The 17057-nt window shown below is 37.3% G+C and overlaps 1 protein-coding gene and 1 non-coding gene across 2 annotated transcripts in view; one reads left to right on the top strand and one right to left on the bottom strand.

Moving 5' to 3' along the window:
• SAMD5 (sterile alpha motif domain containing 5) overlaps positions 1–17057 on the top strand; it is a 357304-nt gene that overhangs the window by 167275 nt on the left and 172972 nt on the right. The gene's annotated exons all lie outside the window — the stretch shown is intronic.
• Positions 2548–2666, bottom strand: LOC120589425 (5S ribosomal RNA). Its single transcript, XR_005649488.1, has one exon. It is a non-coding gene; the product is annotated as a 5S ribosomal RNA (ribosomal RNA).

Here is a 17057-nt window from a genome sequence, read left to right as displayed (position 1 = left end):
TACAAGAATCTGAACGGATGTTTGTGTTATCTGTGTGTTTGACTAATATTTGAATGAAATGTTTTATATTTAATCAAAGCAAGATTGAAATTCATTATTACTGCTGATATGCAGTACTAATTACAGGAAATATCCAGCCCTTTCAAGTTCAGTGCCAAATGCAATATATTCTCCGGAGGGGGAAATTGTAGGTCTTAGATCTGGAAGGGAATTTAGTTCACTGTTTTTTTAGCTATTTTAAATCCAGACTCTTTTGATTTTAAAAAACCCAAAAAACAAAACAAAACAAAAACCTTGCCTTTATTATCTTTAGCCTTCAACTTCTTTAGTTTGTATTATTAAAACAATAAAACTTTTTTCAAAAGATGAGGTTATATTATAAAGATAAATGTAATTTTTAAGGCTCTTCTGTCCTATCTGATCCTGCATTATCCTGGTTGAGAATCACTGCTCTCTTTAGAGATGAGAAAACTGAGTCTGTGTAATTAGGTTTTGAGATTAAGCTTGGGCACAGAGCTTTTAAACAGTAGAGGAAGTGCATGCTGGAGATTCTTTCCCCATGTGTCTTATTAAAATGCTAGGGAGTCTAGAAATCCAAATTCAGTTTTTTCAGATACTTAGGCCTATTTCTCCTGTCCCCGTCATGTTCTAAACCACTGTGATAGGTGAGTCTCCCCATGTGAGCTAGCATTACAGCTTCATATTTTTCTCTGCATCTCTGTGTTTTACTTACATAGCAGCAAACATATGGACCTAAGTGATCATTCTGCGAAACATGATGATCTCTGGAAGATGTAGATGGTATACGTTAGAAGTATGTGCCACATTCTTTTAGAAGAAGGCCCTATGATGTCACAGAATAAAGTGCAACTGGCATATTTTTAAAACAATATTATCAGGAAGAATGATGGCAAATGTGATCCGCTGGTGGGAAATTGAAATCACAGATTAAATTATATTTCTGGCTAACATGGTCACTAAAACCAAAGCAAGTACCAGCAGAACATAGCCCTAAGATATTGAATAAAGGTTATGTGATTGAAAAAGAAGATAAATCAGATAGGAGCAAGAGTCTTGGTAAGGTGTCTGGTTATAATTCTTTCTGGCTGGTAGAAAAGGATCCTGAAATCTTACAGGTTCAACTAAGCAAAATGAGCTGGTTCCTTCCTGAAAACTTCACTGAAACTTGTTTCCATGGTCTCTGTGTTAGAAGGTAAAGCAGAATAATAATTACATTTATTATTATAATAAACATTAAACCATTATCTGGGGGGCCTCAAATCCTAACTAAAGGTCAAGATAAAAGAAAAAGAATTAGATATTTATAAATGCTATACATATTTGTAAGTGCTGAGATAAGCATATTATATAATAGGTTCAAAAGTATATATGAATACATATATGCACATTAAATAAAACAACTATATAGAAAATATAAACTATTTTTAAAACTTAATTATATATATTAAAACAAAAGTGTTCATTTTGATCACTTGTTGCAATCATTTATTTTTAGATAATAAAATTAAGGTATCCTGGAAATGCTTATCAACACCTAGTCGATCTCAACTCCATGACAGCTTTGAATAAAATAGAGCTTGAAAGATGGAAAACAGAAACTTACTTATAGAATGAATGGAGGGAAAATCATTATAGAAATAAATGGAAGAAATCTGTAGAGAAGTTCATTTATTTTTAAATTATGTCTAGACTTGAAGAATCCAACTTAAAAATGGGCAATGATACGGGACCCCCCAGGTAAAATTCAGTGGTGCAAAGTTTTGAAACTGTAAATGAGAAGCTATGGAGCATTTGGGAAGGTTGTTGAACATTTGAATATGATCAGAATAATACAGAAGAAGTGACATATGTTTGGACTGATTTATAGAAGAGAGGCAATAAATACTTTGAGTGATAAAAGATTTTCTATAGAGTTAAAGATGAAGCATGCTAATGAAAATTACGGTCTGTGAAGATTATTGCTGAGAGATACTGAGGTTGAAAAAATAATTGGAAAGCTAGAGAACTGAGTAGTCCCTGTACAAGTAACGGGAAAATCTACCATTTTGTGGCCAGATGTTTAGTATTTAATATCGCAAGTTTGGTCAGATACAAGCTTTCTCGCTGTTAATTGTACTAAGGGCTCTTGATTTTGTTTCATTGAATGACCTCATTAATGGTGGACCAGTGGAGCTACTGTCTTCTGATGAGGCTTAGAAGCATGTGTATATGTGTCCTAGAAAATTTACATTTACATACAGACCTCTCTCTTTCCCATCTTGAATTCTATTTTATTACCAGGCCCTAAAGAGTTTGTTCCCTTGGCCAGGTAACCAGAAGCTGAAGATAGGTAACTCTGAAAAGACCTTAAGGGAACCTGTTCTTTTGAGTTTTGTGTTTCTACTCATAATGTGGTCATAACTTGTCTGTTGATTCACTTCTACTTTAACCTTAGGTAGTTTTTATTCATTCATTCATTCATTCATTCATTCGTGCTTTTGAATTTGTATATTTATTTTTAATTAATTAATTAATTAAATGTTTTTATGACAACAGCACCTAGTCTTCCTAGGTGGTCTCCCATCCAAGTACTAACCAGGCCCGACCCTGCTTAGCTTCCGAGATCAGACGGGATCGGGCTTGTTCAGGGTGGCATGGCCGTAGACTAATTAATTAATTTTTATGATGACATTGGTTAATGAAATCCTGTAAGTTTGAGCTGAGCATTTTTTTTCCCCACATACTGGCACTCATTTATTTATTTTTTATGGTGACATTGGTTAATGAAGTCCGATAAATTCCAGCTGTACTTTTTAACGGTAAGGCATATATATATATCTACATTGTGTGTTCACCTCCCATAGTTAAATTTCTTTCTGTCACCACATATTTGACCCTTTTACCCCATCTACCTCCCTCTCACCCCTCCCTGCTACCCTCTACCCTCTGGTAGATCTTAGATATTTAATCTTAGATTTGGTTTCAATAGACTTCATTTTAGTTCTTTCATTTGTCTGCAGAGCTAAAACAATGCCCTACTGTTAAGGATGTTAATTAATGATAGAACACATTTCCACACACAAGCGCATGTTTATCAAGCAAAACCTCAGAGCACGGAAGAAGACCTTGGTTTACATGTTGTCTGATTATTCTAACCCCCTTTTATTTGTTTTATTTGGGAGACGCGAGTAGGTAAGAGACTTGAGCTACAAAGGCCAAATCACAATCTCCTTTTACTCAGCTAGAGACCACGAAACATACCCAAGGAAATGTTTTAAGTGGCACAATTTAGAGATAGTGAGGGAGAATAAAAGGTGGTTCTTTTATAGTGGCTGAGAGAAGTTGAAAGGGCAGCGTTTTCATATCAAGGAGAGGAACATAAGCATATTCCCAGTGAGCGAACCCATCTTCATCACGACGAGGTTGAAATGGAAAGCACCATGTGGGCGGTGGTGCTCTGAAACGATGTGCGTCCCCTCTGAAAATTCAGCACCTGGAAACACACCCGTGTGTACATGGCTTTTCTACATTATATTAAACTCTTCAGAAACAGCTTAGTTTTAATATTTTATAAGAAGAATCATGAGATAAAAAGAAGCTCTTATCTATGATAGGAGGCACACATAAGCTCTGAATATTTAATTCTCTGGAAAAAATATCCCTACTACTAATTATTGTCCAAACTCTTCTCATTTTATTGGGTATAACTCCATTGAATTCTGTTCTCCATTCATCATCTTTTTAATGAGAAAAATACATTTAAATATTCATGTCAAATAGAAACTAAAGCAAAACAGATCGGACTACTCTAGTAATCTCAGAAGAGAAATTTAAATTCTATATTTAATTTGTAGGCAATTACAAATTATATTTCCAATCAGAACAATAGACTGTGATAAGTTATGGGGGTGGAGGGTTGGGAAGGTTGGAAAAATATATTGCTTTTCTGTGTGATGATGACCTTGGGAAAAAGATTCCCAGATCGCTTCAAACTTGACAATGATAAGGATCAAAACACATTTAGTCCATAATTTCAAATGGTAGCCAAAAGAGAGAAGGAAGCCTAGAATTTAAAAAAGAAATGATGAAATAGAAATAAATGTTCAGTGCACTTAGGAGTTTGGTCATCCACATTTCCACATGATGGTGCATTTCTCTGAGGACAAGAAGGCAAAGGTGCTTGGTGGACTCTGTGCTGTTGTTCCTCCTTGAGGATCAGCTGATAGAACTCAGATCACCTCCCTGAGTCACGTCACTTGTGTTGCTGAAGGAGCACGGCAGTTAAATGAAATTGTCTTCCCCATGAGGCACCCAGCACGAAACACCACATTTTGTCACGAGTAAATATGGCTGTTGGCACTGAGAAAGTGAGATGGGGCTTGTGAGCAGTGATTTAGGAGAGAAAGATTGGAACACTTGGGTATAAAAAGATGTTAGAATTCTCTCCACTGGACCAGTAAGATTGAAGTGAACCTTGTAAGACAGAGTAAGACACTGGAGTAGGAACCAAATCCCACCATTGCCCAATGAAATATGGTTTACTGTTCTGAATGCCCTTCGTATGTTTTTTCTCTTATATACCAACCATTCCCTCTGAAGTCTGCAAACATTATATGCACTGTCTCAGCAGAGAATATGTAAATATCCTCCACGAATGCATGTGAATGAATGTAGCAGTCTCTACAGTTATAGTGTCAGATTTATGCATCTCCAAGAATTATTATTAATTTCCTCTTTTGACATCATAAAAGAAATAATTTGCTGGAAATTCCTTGATGCATCTATCCTTTAAATAGTCATCCTGCTTTAGGCTAGCATATTATTTTAGATTATCAAAGCGAAATCTTTTTAAAGGTACAAAACTTAAAATTTTTGCTGTGTTTCTGAAAGATCAAAGGAAAATTCCATTAAGAAATCGTAAGAGAATTCAACTGTGTCTTCTCATGTGTTACCAGTGTTTTGCATTCAAAATAGAAAATATGCCAAGGTGCATTGTGTATTAATCAATCAAAATGAGAAAGTAACAGCAAAATTCACCATTACAACTGAGACTATTCCTCTGGGGAGCTTTCATTGAATTGCCTGGGTTTTGACATAGAGTAACTCAGCTGTCCAGTTATTGATTTGGGCATAATTATCTACTGCTTAGTAGTTATTTACATATGCATTGGAATTGTGTCACTGTGCTTTTCAGTGAGATTGGAGAAATGGTGAAAATTTATTATTGTTTGAGGGCAATACTATGGTTTCCAAAGATAAGACCCCATTGTTAGGCCATTTAGTGGGTTGAATTTTCCACTGGCTGAATTGTCCCACCCAGAGAAATAGGGAAGATGGTTTCTGGATGCTTGTTTCTATATTTTATTTTTCATGGTCCATAGTTGTATATCGCATTCCTTTACATACCTGAACTTAAAGCCGTTTCCTGGGTTGAATGCATTAAAATATGTGTGCGTGTGTACATTTATGCACATGCACTTCCTTGACAAATTTTGCATTATAAGAAATTTTTATTATTTGGTAATGACTGTGGCTTGGACCAGTGATGCTTACCTTTTGACAAATGTTAGTGAAAGAATGGGAAAAAACAATATTCAGATTCACTGTGCCTGAACATACAGGCTGAAATTAGGGTTTTCAGTGTACGTCAGTCATTGAGACAGTGCTAAAATAGATGACTATCTTTTCACTCTCTGTACCCCTGTGGGTAACTCTGTGGGTGGGAAAGCTATTTAGAGGTTTACACTGTTTATCATTGGTGTTAAAGTGTATCATCAATTAGCTTTTAATTTTGTCCAGATTAACTTCTGATATAATATGGACTAAATTTGATTGTGTGCAAACTTCAGTTAAAGCCAACTTTGACCAGACAGTTCTGGCCGATATTGTGTCACTTGAGTAACAGAAGTTTTACTTATTAATGAGGTGTTATTCACCTGCCTATCATGCTCATTATGATCATATTCTGGTGTGTATACATTGGTCAGGATATTGAAGATTTTTTTGATTGGCTCTTAAGTGACTGAAAAACTTAGCAAGACGTCTCTTCAGCTAATTTTGATGTTTAATATAGAACCAAATTTTTATAAGAGTTGACGTTAGACTTCATTTTTATGACAGATCATTCAAATTTTCTGTGGAAATGCCATTTTGTTTGAAACTATGTTTACAAAATTTGGAACAGTAACATGTTGCTGAAGGTGAACATGAGTGAAATATGTAAAAAACTGTAATGGGCTTGAAAAATAAATTCAGAAAAAAAAAATTTGAGCTATTTTCCAAGGCTCCTGAAATCCTTCCCACGGTTGTTCTTGAATAACAGGAAGAGAGATGAAAACTTCCTTCAGACCAGCCTAATCTAAATGTGAGATTTCTTAACTTCCTTCTGGCCTTACTCATCTCTTTGCTCTTGTTTAATGTAAATCTTTTCATTATCTAGTTAACATAGGCATTTATTCAGCTCTTATCATTTCTCTTTTGAATTTGTTTGCATTGGTGCTGTCCATCATTAATTGAAGGCTCCTAGATTACAAGGTCAAGTTCTCTTATATTCTGTTTCTAAGATGCTTATTACCATGCCATGTTAAGTAGATCATGAACACAAGCTTTCAAGGTGACTTTGATTACATTTCTCCTTACATCTGGTGGAAAAATATTTTTTCATACTGTCTCATCAGCTGATGCACTTTCATACCAATGATGAGGCTAGGCGTGGTGGGATGGAATGTTCTAAGGGGTAGAGTCAGGGCTGGAGAGAAATTTAGGGTGGTGGATGAGAGCTTGCTCTCTGGACTCAGACCCAGGGGAATAGTCGCTTCAAAACTTACTCTCTTTCTGGCTCTGAGTTTTCCAAGCCCAAATTTCCCCATCTGTAAAATGGGAATGTAATACCTATTTTCTAGGCTGAATTGTGTCCCCTATAATTTTCATATTTTGAAGTCCTAAGTACAGTACCTGATAATGACTATATTTAGAGACAGGATCTTTATAGAGGTACTTAAGCTAAAACAAAGCATCAGGATGGGCCCTAATCTTGTGTGAACAGTGACTTTATAAAAAATTTAAAAAATTTATACACAGACATGGACAGAGGGACGACGTTGTGACACAGGGAGAAGATGGCCTTCTGCAAGCCCCAAAGAGAGGCCTAGAACAGTTCCTTTCCTCACAGCCCTCAGAAGGAACCACCCCTTGATCTTGGACTTCATGCCTCCTGAGCTACAGACAATTAATGATGGAGAGCACCAAGGCAAACATGTTAAAAAGTTAATAAAACAATTTCTATTGTACTGCCAGTCCGTAATACTTTGTTACAGCAGCCCTGCAAATTAATACTCATGTCATGGTATTGTTGTAATTAAATGAAATCCTGTTTCTAAAGTGCTTATCACTGTGAATGATATGCAATAGGCAGTCAACAAACGAGAGTTCTTAAGGACTCACATTCTTAAGGACTGTACGAGCATGGAGGTGGATTACAAAGAAAATACAGAGAAGTTCCTTTATGTTTAAATGAGGCCTCATAAAAACATGTGAACATTTATGGATCGACTGTATTCAGTTGTGCTTCCCTTTGTAGTTGTCCCTTTGGGATGATAAATGACGCCAAATATTAACAAATGGGCCTCATAAGAGGATTTATGATCTTCAACCATGGGGTTCAGATGGTGTATGTATGTCGAAGGCTTGGTAAAAATATGTAAGTAGTGGTGTCCCAGTCTATTTGGTTTCATTGGATTGGATTCATGCTTCACTGCTTTCAGGCAAAGAAATATTGTGGGTCCAAATAATTTTTAAAATTGCCAGTGTTAGAATGATGCCTCCTGCCATTCACTCATGCTCCTCTATGAATAACCAGCAGTTGCTGTGTTTATGTGGATGTAAAGGACATTTTTAAATATCAGTTCTACACCCCGAGCAACCCCTTTCTCCTGTAAAATTGAAGAAAAAAGTGTTTTTTTTTTTTTTGCAGGCTATTTTTTAAGATGAGTGAGTATAAGATTCTTTTTTTTTAAATTTTGTACCTCCAAAGAGTAACTCCTTCTAATTTGAAGTTTAGTAAAATTATATTTAACGTAATTGCTTCTAAAATCCCCGAGATTCTCATGAGAATGTCAGGCTCGGCACATTTTTTAAGATATTAGAGTTTTTCGACTACTCTGCCCTTCAACTACATCACTGCGACATGTTTTATTAAACGCTAATAGTCTTCCCAAGTCATAGCAGCAGTAGTTAGGGAAGGTCACTTAAGTGGGAGGTTATAATTCACAGAACATTCTCCCCTTCCACACACACACACACGCACAGTCTTAGCCATAATCAAATAGATTCTTTAGAAGGCTAGTCTTTTATTGTTCTGTTCTATTGTTTTGTTTGGTTTTAAGGTAGTTTTTTCAAAAAGGTTCTCCTGACACAGAAACAAAACATTGGTCACCGCCTGGAAAGGTGACTGACTCCGCAGCAATCATCAGCTGGACCATACTCTACCTTAAATACCATGAGTCGCAAAGGAAATACATAAGTGATAATGGCAATTACTTGTGTGTACAAACTGTTAACAGCAAGCAAGGTAGAAAAAATGGGAGCCTATTTGCCTAGCTAGAAACTTCACAGAACTTCCCAGGGCTGTCCTCAGTTTTAAGAAGGGATAATAAAAATTCTTATTCTCGTTCTGGCTGCCACCATCTTTCAACTGGAGTTCTTCAAAGGCCTCATATCTGGCCTCACTATCTTGATTATCTCCTATACTTCCTCCACCATCCTTCTAAAACACAAATTGTATTCTGCTTCTTCTCTACTTAAAACCCTGTAATTGCCCCTAATTGCCCTCTGGGTAAAGTTTAAATTCCTCAGTAAGGTCTGCAAATTACTTCTGGCTTCTGCCTACTTCAAATCTCATTTCCTACAATTTCTTTTTTGTGCCCTACCTGCAGCCTTGCAGACCACCTGTATTCCAGGGCCTTCTCTTGCCTCTGGACTTTTACGTCTGATGTTCTCGTGTACAGCCGTCTGTCACCTACTGCTCACTGTCAGTTCAGTCTAAGCTTTGCTTGCTCTGAGTCTGGATTAAATGTTCCTTCCATGTGCTCCCCACCACCCCCATCCAGCCATGTGCTTATTAGTCATCTTCCCCTCTTAATACTAAGAGTTCGAGGGCAGGGGCAGTGTCTGGTGCCTGTTAGATATAATATTAGCCAGTGTCTAAAGCACATATGAGCATGACTGATAAGAAATAGTTGTGGAAGGAAAGGAAGAAGGAAGGAAAGAAGAAGGAAAGAAGGAAGGAAAGGAAGGAAGGAAGGAAAAGGAAGGAAGGAAGAAGGAAAGGGAGAAAGGGAGAAAGGAAGGAAGGAAGGAAGGAAGGAAGGAAGGAAGGAAGAAAGGAAGGAAAGGAAGGAAAGGAAGGAAGGAAGGAAAGGATCCATCCACCCATCCATCCATCCAGACAGCAATGGGAAGTACTGAGAGTGGGAAGGGGATGTGGAGAGAAGGAGCCTGGTATTAATAGAGAGCTTACTATGAGTTTCTTTCATTAAATCTTCATGACAACTCTTTGAAGCAGGAATTATTCTCTGTAATTACGGATGAGGGCAGCGGGCCTCAGAGGGTTGAGCCTACCGTCAGAGGTCTCAGCTAGTGAGTTGCGGGACTAGGATTTGCGTGCAGATCTGCTTGATCCCAGAATCTGTGCTCTCCACTGACCCTGTGCTCCCTTTTTCATTCCCCAGCCTCATAGAGGGACAAAGAGAAAGATGTCATCTAATCACCTTGCATATCTGCCACAGTCTTGATCAAGTCAAGGTCTAATTCTAAGCAGCTGCTCATTACGTAGACTTCCTGTGCTTAAGGCTGAAATAGAAATAAGCTCAAAACAAACCCACTGGCCTATTTTTGTTAATCACTATAAACTAGTGGCTGTAGCAGAGCTGATTCATTTAATTGAGGTTGTAGAAAATATTGCAGAAAGTAAAGGCTAGGAATAGCAAATCAAATTTCTTGGCAAACTAGCAGTTTGCGTTCTTCAAAGGGGTCATTGCCTAATTCATAATCAGATTGTGATGAATTTCCGCCAAGGTATTAAATTTGTGGTACCCAGAAACCAGGAAATATGTTTATGCTTTGAGTCCCTTGCATCATGGAGTGTCATGTGCATTAGTACACTCAATTAACTGCTCTGATGACATCAGTTACAGTGTCATATGTCATGAATGGCTAATTGCTTGCAAATCGAAAACCCTATTTAAATAAACACCAGGGGCTCACTCTGAGGTCTGCACCAACCATCTTTTAAGCTGACAAGACATCTTTGATATCTTGGGGCAAAGAAACGAACATTTTCATACAGAAATCCAAGAGACATTATTGAGGCAATGAGGATGTTTTTTAAGAAAACTCATCAGTTAGAGAAGTCAAACTGAAAGAATTTTTTAAATACTAGTTATTAAAGTACACAATAACATTTCATGGCCATTATTCTAGCTAAAGCACTATACTATCTTCTACATCTTATCTCTTCTAAGAGTACTTTGATTCTGAATAGAAGGTTTCTGCCACTTAATTATATTTTAAAAGTAATTCCAGAGTATTAGCTTTGCAAAGTTTGCCACCCACTTCTGCTCCAACAGTCACACATGATAGCATCATAGATACAGGAAAACAACTGATTAATTTCTCCGGGAATGTTACTTGTGTTCTAGACTTTTAAACAAGGGACGTTAAAGAGATTCACATCTGTCTTTCCTCATTTTACATGAGACTCTAAGCCCAGAGACTGGAAGTAATTCTCCTAAGATCCCCTAGTTTAGTGTTATTTCTATGTCGCCCCACTCATAGTAATAAGTGTTGAGCAGTTTGTTGGGTCAATGATTATAACTCATTTTTATAAATTATTATTCAGACCATCAGGAATGCTATGCATCTTTCTCAAAGTTAAACCATAAATTGATAGCAAAAGTGAAACCAAAGTTCAGACCTCCTGATTCATGATCCAGAGCTTGTGACACCCAGGAGGTTGCCTTTTTATGGGAAATATGTTTGTTTTTTATAATCTTTTAATGTTCCCAGTATTTGTTCATTGACTGCAATTTGCAGACTTTGTGTTTGCTGTCGTTGGTCTTTTGGAGAAGTCATGAGCTTTTTTTTATTATTATTTTTCAATTATAGTTGACATACAATATTATATTAGTTTCAGGTGTACAACAAAGCAGTTAGACATCGATATACCTTATGAAGTGATCAAGTACCCATCTGACACCATAAATAGTTATTATAATATTATTAACTATATTCCCTATGCCATATGTGGTAAATTGCAAGCTTTTTTGATGGGAGAAAACTTTTAAACTTAGTGTTTAAAATTTGTTCTGCTTTGTTCAAAGAATGATAAGGGGAGTGACTCTTTGTTAATGAAGAAAACAGAAGCGGGAAGAAGTTAAACAGTGGAAGGGATCATAGGCCATCTGTGATGTAAGAGCATTTGGGGGTTATAGAGGCCCAAGGTTGTCTGGATGTTAGGTGCTTGCTGAAGGTTACAGAGTACTGGGTAGTGTCTCACAGGAATATCACTCAAGTTAAGTGCTACTTCTACATTCTTTCTATCAGAAGTATTTATGACAAAGTAAAGAGCAGTAAGGGTAAGCTAGAGTCCGTTTCTTCTCCTCTCCTCACCTTCCTTCCTTACTCCTCCCTCTTCTGAATTAAGAAATATTTATTGAGATGTGGTCTTGAGAATTTCTTCTAAACCGGGGATTTTTTCTTTGAGGTCTGGAGAATGATATTCTCTAACTACAAAAGGAGTGACTCAATTATTTTTGTTTTTCAAAACAAAAGCCGATATTTTTATTTCTGGGCATTGGTGGAGTTTACTGACTCCACTTAACACTGAAAAAGACCACACTAAAATAAGATAGATAAACTTTGTGTTAAATGCTTATGAGAATGGTGGGTCACCATGACCCACCGAGATGCTGCTGAGGCTCAGTGAAGGCAGCACATTGCCCTCCTCCCACTTGATGGGGAACCAATTGACAGACGTGGAAGTCAGGCAGAAATAGGTTTAAATATCTACTTTATTACTACGGAAAGATGAACAGGAGGATATGACCTAGCTTTCTGGCAACTTTGCGCTTCCTAATAAACCGTCTGCCTTAGCCATGAGCCATAGCTACTAAACCTGTAGCATGGACGGAACAGGAAGAAAACCACGCAGACGACAGGAGGTCATCCCAAAGAAAGTACCAGGAGAGACCGGGGAGCGTGTTCAGCTTCTTCTCCCGAGTTGCCAATTGGCTAAGTCTTTCCTCTTTCCACTGGAGGAGCAAGTGGGGAGAAGAGAGGCCGGGAATGTTGACTTAACTGAGATCCTCCTACACAGAAGAGGGAAGGATGGTTATTTTTCTGCTTCTAAATATATTTTGGTGGCTAAACAATTAGAAAAAAAATTCATTGATTTCTTATTAAAAGGGAAGTTAAAGGTCTTTTTGTCATGCCATGCTATTTTGAAGATATATATATATATATATATGAATATTTCTCTCACTATATATAACAATTATATACATATATATAATTGTTATTCACTGTTTAATTAATACAACAATTATATACTTTGAGTCAGTGGTTCTTGAATTAAGTGTGCACTAGGATCATCTGGGAAGCCTGGTACAACGCAGACTCAGAGATTCTGTAGGTTGGCATTAAAAACCAGGAATTACTGAAGTGGGCATAGGACCACACTTTGAGTAATATTACCTAGATATGTCTTTCTCCACATCCATGCATTTCTGATTTCTTTTTGTATTGTAGGTCATTATTTAGCCACTTCAACTTTACTCATTAAAGCTGATGATTGTTTACCAAATCATCATTACTAATGAGTATATTTCTTTTTTTTATACATTCGTAGTGAAAACCTGGATATAAAAACATAAAACTATAAACAGTGGTTATCTTCTTGGCATGAGATTATAGGAAAAAGAACGAGCTTTACATTCTTTATTCTACACTGATATATTTTGGCAGTTTTTAATGATAAGCTTGTGTTTCTCTTACATTCAGCAAAAACACTAGAGATTCTTCCATTTCAAAAAGAGGGAGTAAAGGAAGGGAAGGAGAAAGGAATGAAGGAAGAAAAAGTCAAATGCTGAGGTTTTCAAGTAAAAAGGAAAAATTATCTCTTGCTATTAAACTTTACTTGAATCTTGATCCCACCTATTAATCAGATGCATCTTCCTATTCCTGAACTAATAGACTTCTGAGAAGCTCTTAACCCATTCTACCTTCCCACTCCATTCTGTTCTCCAGACATTGCTCCCATGTATTTTAAAATGTGAACCATATCACATCACTCCTTTAGCTAAAACCTTCATCATTCCCATTGCAACTTAGACTAAAATCCAAATTTCTCATCTCGACCTATAAGATCCTTCATAATGCAGCCCTGCTAAATGTCTTTATCTCACTCATCTCTTTATCCCCGTAGCCTAGTACAGTACCTGCCACAAATAAAGTGCTCGGCAAATATTGGTGAATTATAGGATGAATAAATAAATGAATATTTCTCTTAGAGAACCTAAAATGTATGTATGATTTGATTTCCTTTCAAAACCTACAACTGGTCTTTCCCATGGGTGCTTTTGACACTCCAGGGGTCTATTCATTTCCCAGGTTTTATGCCCTCCTAGTTGTACAGTTCTGATCTTTTATGGATCCCTAGAATCCCCTTAAGTTCTTCCCTGACATTGAGGTGAAATGGCTGAGTTTACATAAGACAGAGCATTGACGAATGGATTCTGGCCAGTGGTGTCCCAATGTGCTTTTTGCTCAGAAATCACTCTGACAGAACATCCATTCTCCTTCACTTTTCATCCATTCTGGTTTATACTTCAAAAAAATAATTTCTCCATAATGAATAAAAAAAAATTAGCAAAAGGCTTTATTTTTGATATGCTACCGACACCAAAAGCACCAATGGGAAAGACCAGTTGTAGGTTTTGGAAGGAAATCCAATCATACATATTGACATTGTTTTTGTTTCATTAGCTATTAGAAAATATGAGATAATAATTTTCATTTTCTAAATAGTATCTGGAGTGAAAGAAAAAAAATGTTTCTGTTTTAAGATTCCATTTGTGGTGTAGTTCACAAGAGAAATTTCCCCTTTTTGAAAAATATTGGCTATGATCTTAACACAATTTCTCTCAAGGAGTAGATTGCTTACTATATGCGGATTAATTTTTGCAGTGATGGAAATCAACTCTTACAAGGCACCAGGGTCTCATTTAGTACATTGGAAGAGGTAATTTTCTGAAGAGCGTTTTATTTATCATCTATTAATCTGAGCCGTGAAGGGAAGATGCCGTGACCGGTGCACACCCTCACCGAGTATGTGTGGGAAATTGCCTAAATCAGGCTTGGCACACGGAGGCAAGGGATATCCCTGAAGGCCGCTTTGTAGTAAAAGAAATTCTTTCCATGGTTTTCTAGCCCGCTGAGCTAAGTGAAAGTTAGAAGGAACAGGAAGGCCGCCAAAGTGTGTCCCCTGCAGACATCTCTGAATGGTGGTCTGTCTTTACCAATTCATGGATTTTTATTTCAAGGTTGAACAATTCCCACAATGAACTGTAGTAGAAAAAAGAAGAGCTCTATTAGATTGAGCAAAGGCAGTCTAGGCCCCAGATGTATAGAGACTTCAAGGAATGGATGGTTTAACCAGGTTTAGTGGCAGCATTGTTAGTGAAGGTTAGTGCCTTGATGCAATGTTTTTTCTTCTTTTTTAATTAAAGTAGAGTTGGCACACAATGTTATATTCATTTCACGTGCAGAGTTTTTAGCAGTGGATCTTTCTCTTGTTTTACTTACAAAAATGCGAGATTTTTAATCTGCTTGTATCTCAGAACGCTTGAGAGGTCTGCTGATCTGCAGAGGGAAGCGGGCGGTGAGTGTGCCATCTCCCCGCTTCTCACCTCTGTGCTTTTCTTTGTCTTTTGCACTTCCCAACACTAACGCAGCTCAGGGGGCAATTTGTTCTTACAAAACAGGGCCGCCACTTCAGTGAGATTAGCAGCAATAGTTGTAAAAAGGGGAGGGAGGTAGTTTATGGAACTAGAAGAGTCTCTCTTAATACTGCACATTCTCTCATGGAAACAAGCTGGAGTCCAGTGACTTGTATGTGTTCGACAGGTGTTCAGGTGGATTGTGTGCTGCTGACAGCATCACACACCTGTTTTGGGGAGGAGTCGGTGCAGTCAAAAGGATGTTCTAAAAGCTATTCCAGAGACACAGAAAAATGACTTCCCAGGGAAAAGTCACATCGTGACCCAGAGGGGAAAGACAAATATCAGAATACCTGAGCCTTAAGGCAGCTCAAACAGATTTCATGAATACATTTGCTTGCTATTTGGGCTGTTTTCATTGAGATGTGGCTTTTTCTTTAAGGCGCCCATCTTAAAGGTGGTGGCGCTGAGCCTAGAACATAGAGAAAGTGCTATCTGACTAATTCTGATGAAGGCCTGTGGCTCTTGGACTCCAGAGAAACCAGAGGCTCAATGGAAATTCTAGCCTTATCATCTCCTTTGCTGGACAGTTCATGGTAGCTGTGTTTTTGTTTAATCCATTTCTTAACAATATGACCTGTCAAAGATTTATATCACGACTCTCATTAAACTGCCTCCTGTTAGCTACTCCCATCCATCCAAGATTTCTATACTTCACCTATTAACTCACTTCAGCAAGAATCAAAGTTTCTTACAGTATCCACTATGGTGCCTCTCTTAGGAGAAAAGCATGAGCAGTAGAGCCTGAAGGATCTGGGAAAGTATCTTAGAGCAAGGGCAAAAACAATTTAAAAATTTTTTGTTTCAGTTTAAAAATATTAGAATTCTAATTTGCACTCTGATTCATGATATGACCACATTTAATTACAAAAAGTAATTTTTTTCTCCAAAAATATTTGAGGAAAATCGACAATCCCAGAAGGTGTTCCATGCACAGCCTAGTGTCTGAACTCTCAGCACACCGCACACTCCCAGGAATACACCTGCTCTCTGAGAAGCAGGAGTGTGAATACAGTCTCTGTTGCCCTGGTTGTGCTGCATTCCCATCTAGTCTTGCACAGGCTTAGATAAAGGAATGCAGGATTTCAATGAATGAGTAAGGGAATGAGTAGTGAGTGCAATATCTGAAGTGTCTAGTCTCTCCTCATCCAGATGAAAAAGGGGAAGAAGATCAGTGACACCAGTGGAGATATAAATCTACCATAGCTTTGGCCCACCACCTAATAGAACCCACACATTTTGTCCTAGCCTGTGTTGAGGCTACGTCTGTACCCTCCGCGAGAGTCAACACCCTCACAGAGAAAATGGAGAAAGGAATGATGATTAATTACATAGCCTTTGTGCATCTTCCTGAACTGCTCAGTGGCAGCCTATAAATAAACTGTACTAACTATATATGTGAGTTTGCATTTCATAATGAAATCAGTTTAAGCCAATGGTATTGTAAGTTTTATGTAATTGTACCAACTTCTCAATATACTTTATACTCAAAAGCTCCCATAGTTTAGCTTTGTTTGGGTGATTTCCAAAAAAATTATAATTTTTATATCCCACTAAAACACATGCGTGTGTTTGCGAAGTTGTTCAAATACAGAAATTAATTACCATTAATGAGAAGTGTTACAGCCATACAGTTCTCTTAATTCATTTTTTTTGGTTAAAAAAAAAAAAGAAAAATTGTTTGGTATTATTTCCTGTGCATAGAGAAATGCAGCAAATTTATTCAAATTTATGCCAATATGCTTTCTTTTAATGCTGTCTTTGGGATGCTCAATAGGCTTCAATGATTACAGGCATTTTCATCTAAGGGTATCTTTTAAATTAAATATCAGCAATCACCAGCAGCAGAAAACCTTGTCAATATTGGCTTATGAATGAGCTCAAAGGTATTCAGGAATCCTTCTTGCAGAGGTCACTGTGTGAAGGAGCCACCTTAACCCAGCATATAGTCAATTTGTTTTCCTGTGTTCAGAGAACAATTAGCATTGTATAGTGATGCACATT

This window comes from Pteropus medius, unplaced genomic scaffold (genome assembly GCF_902729225.1).
Source record: "Pteropus medius unplaced genomic scaffold, Ma_sr-lr_union100, whole genome shotgun sequence".
In the NCBI taxonomy this organism is placed as follows: domain Eukaryota; kingdom Metazoa; phylum Chordata; class Mammalia; order Chiroptera; family Pteropodidae; genus Pteropus; species Pteropus medius.
This window is presented reverse-complemented; position numbering and strand designations above follow the sequence as displayed.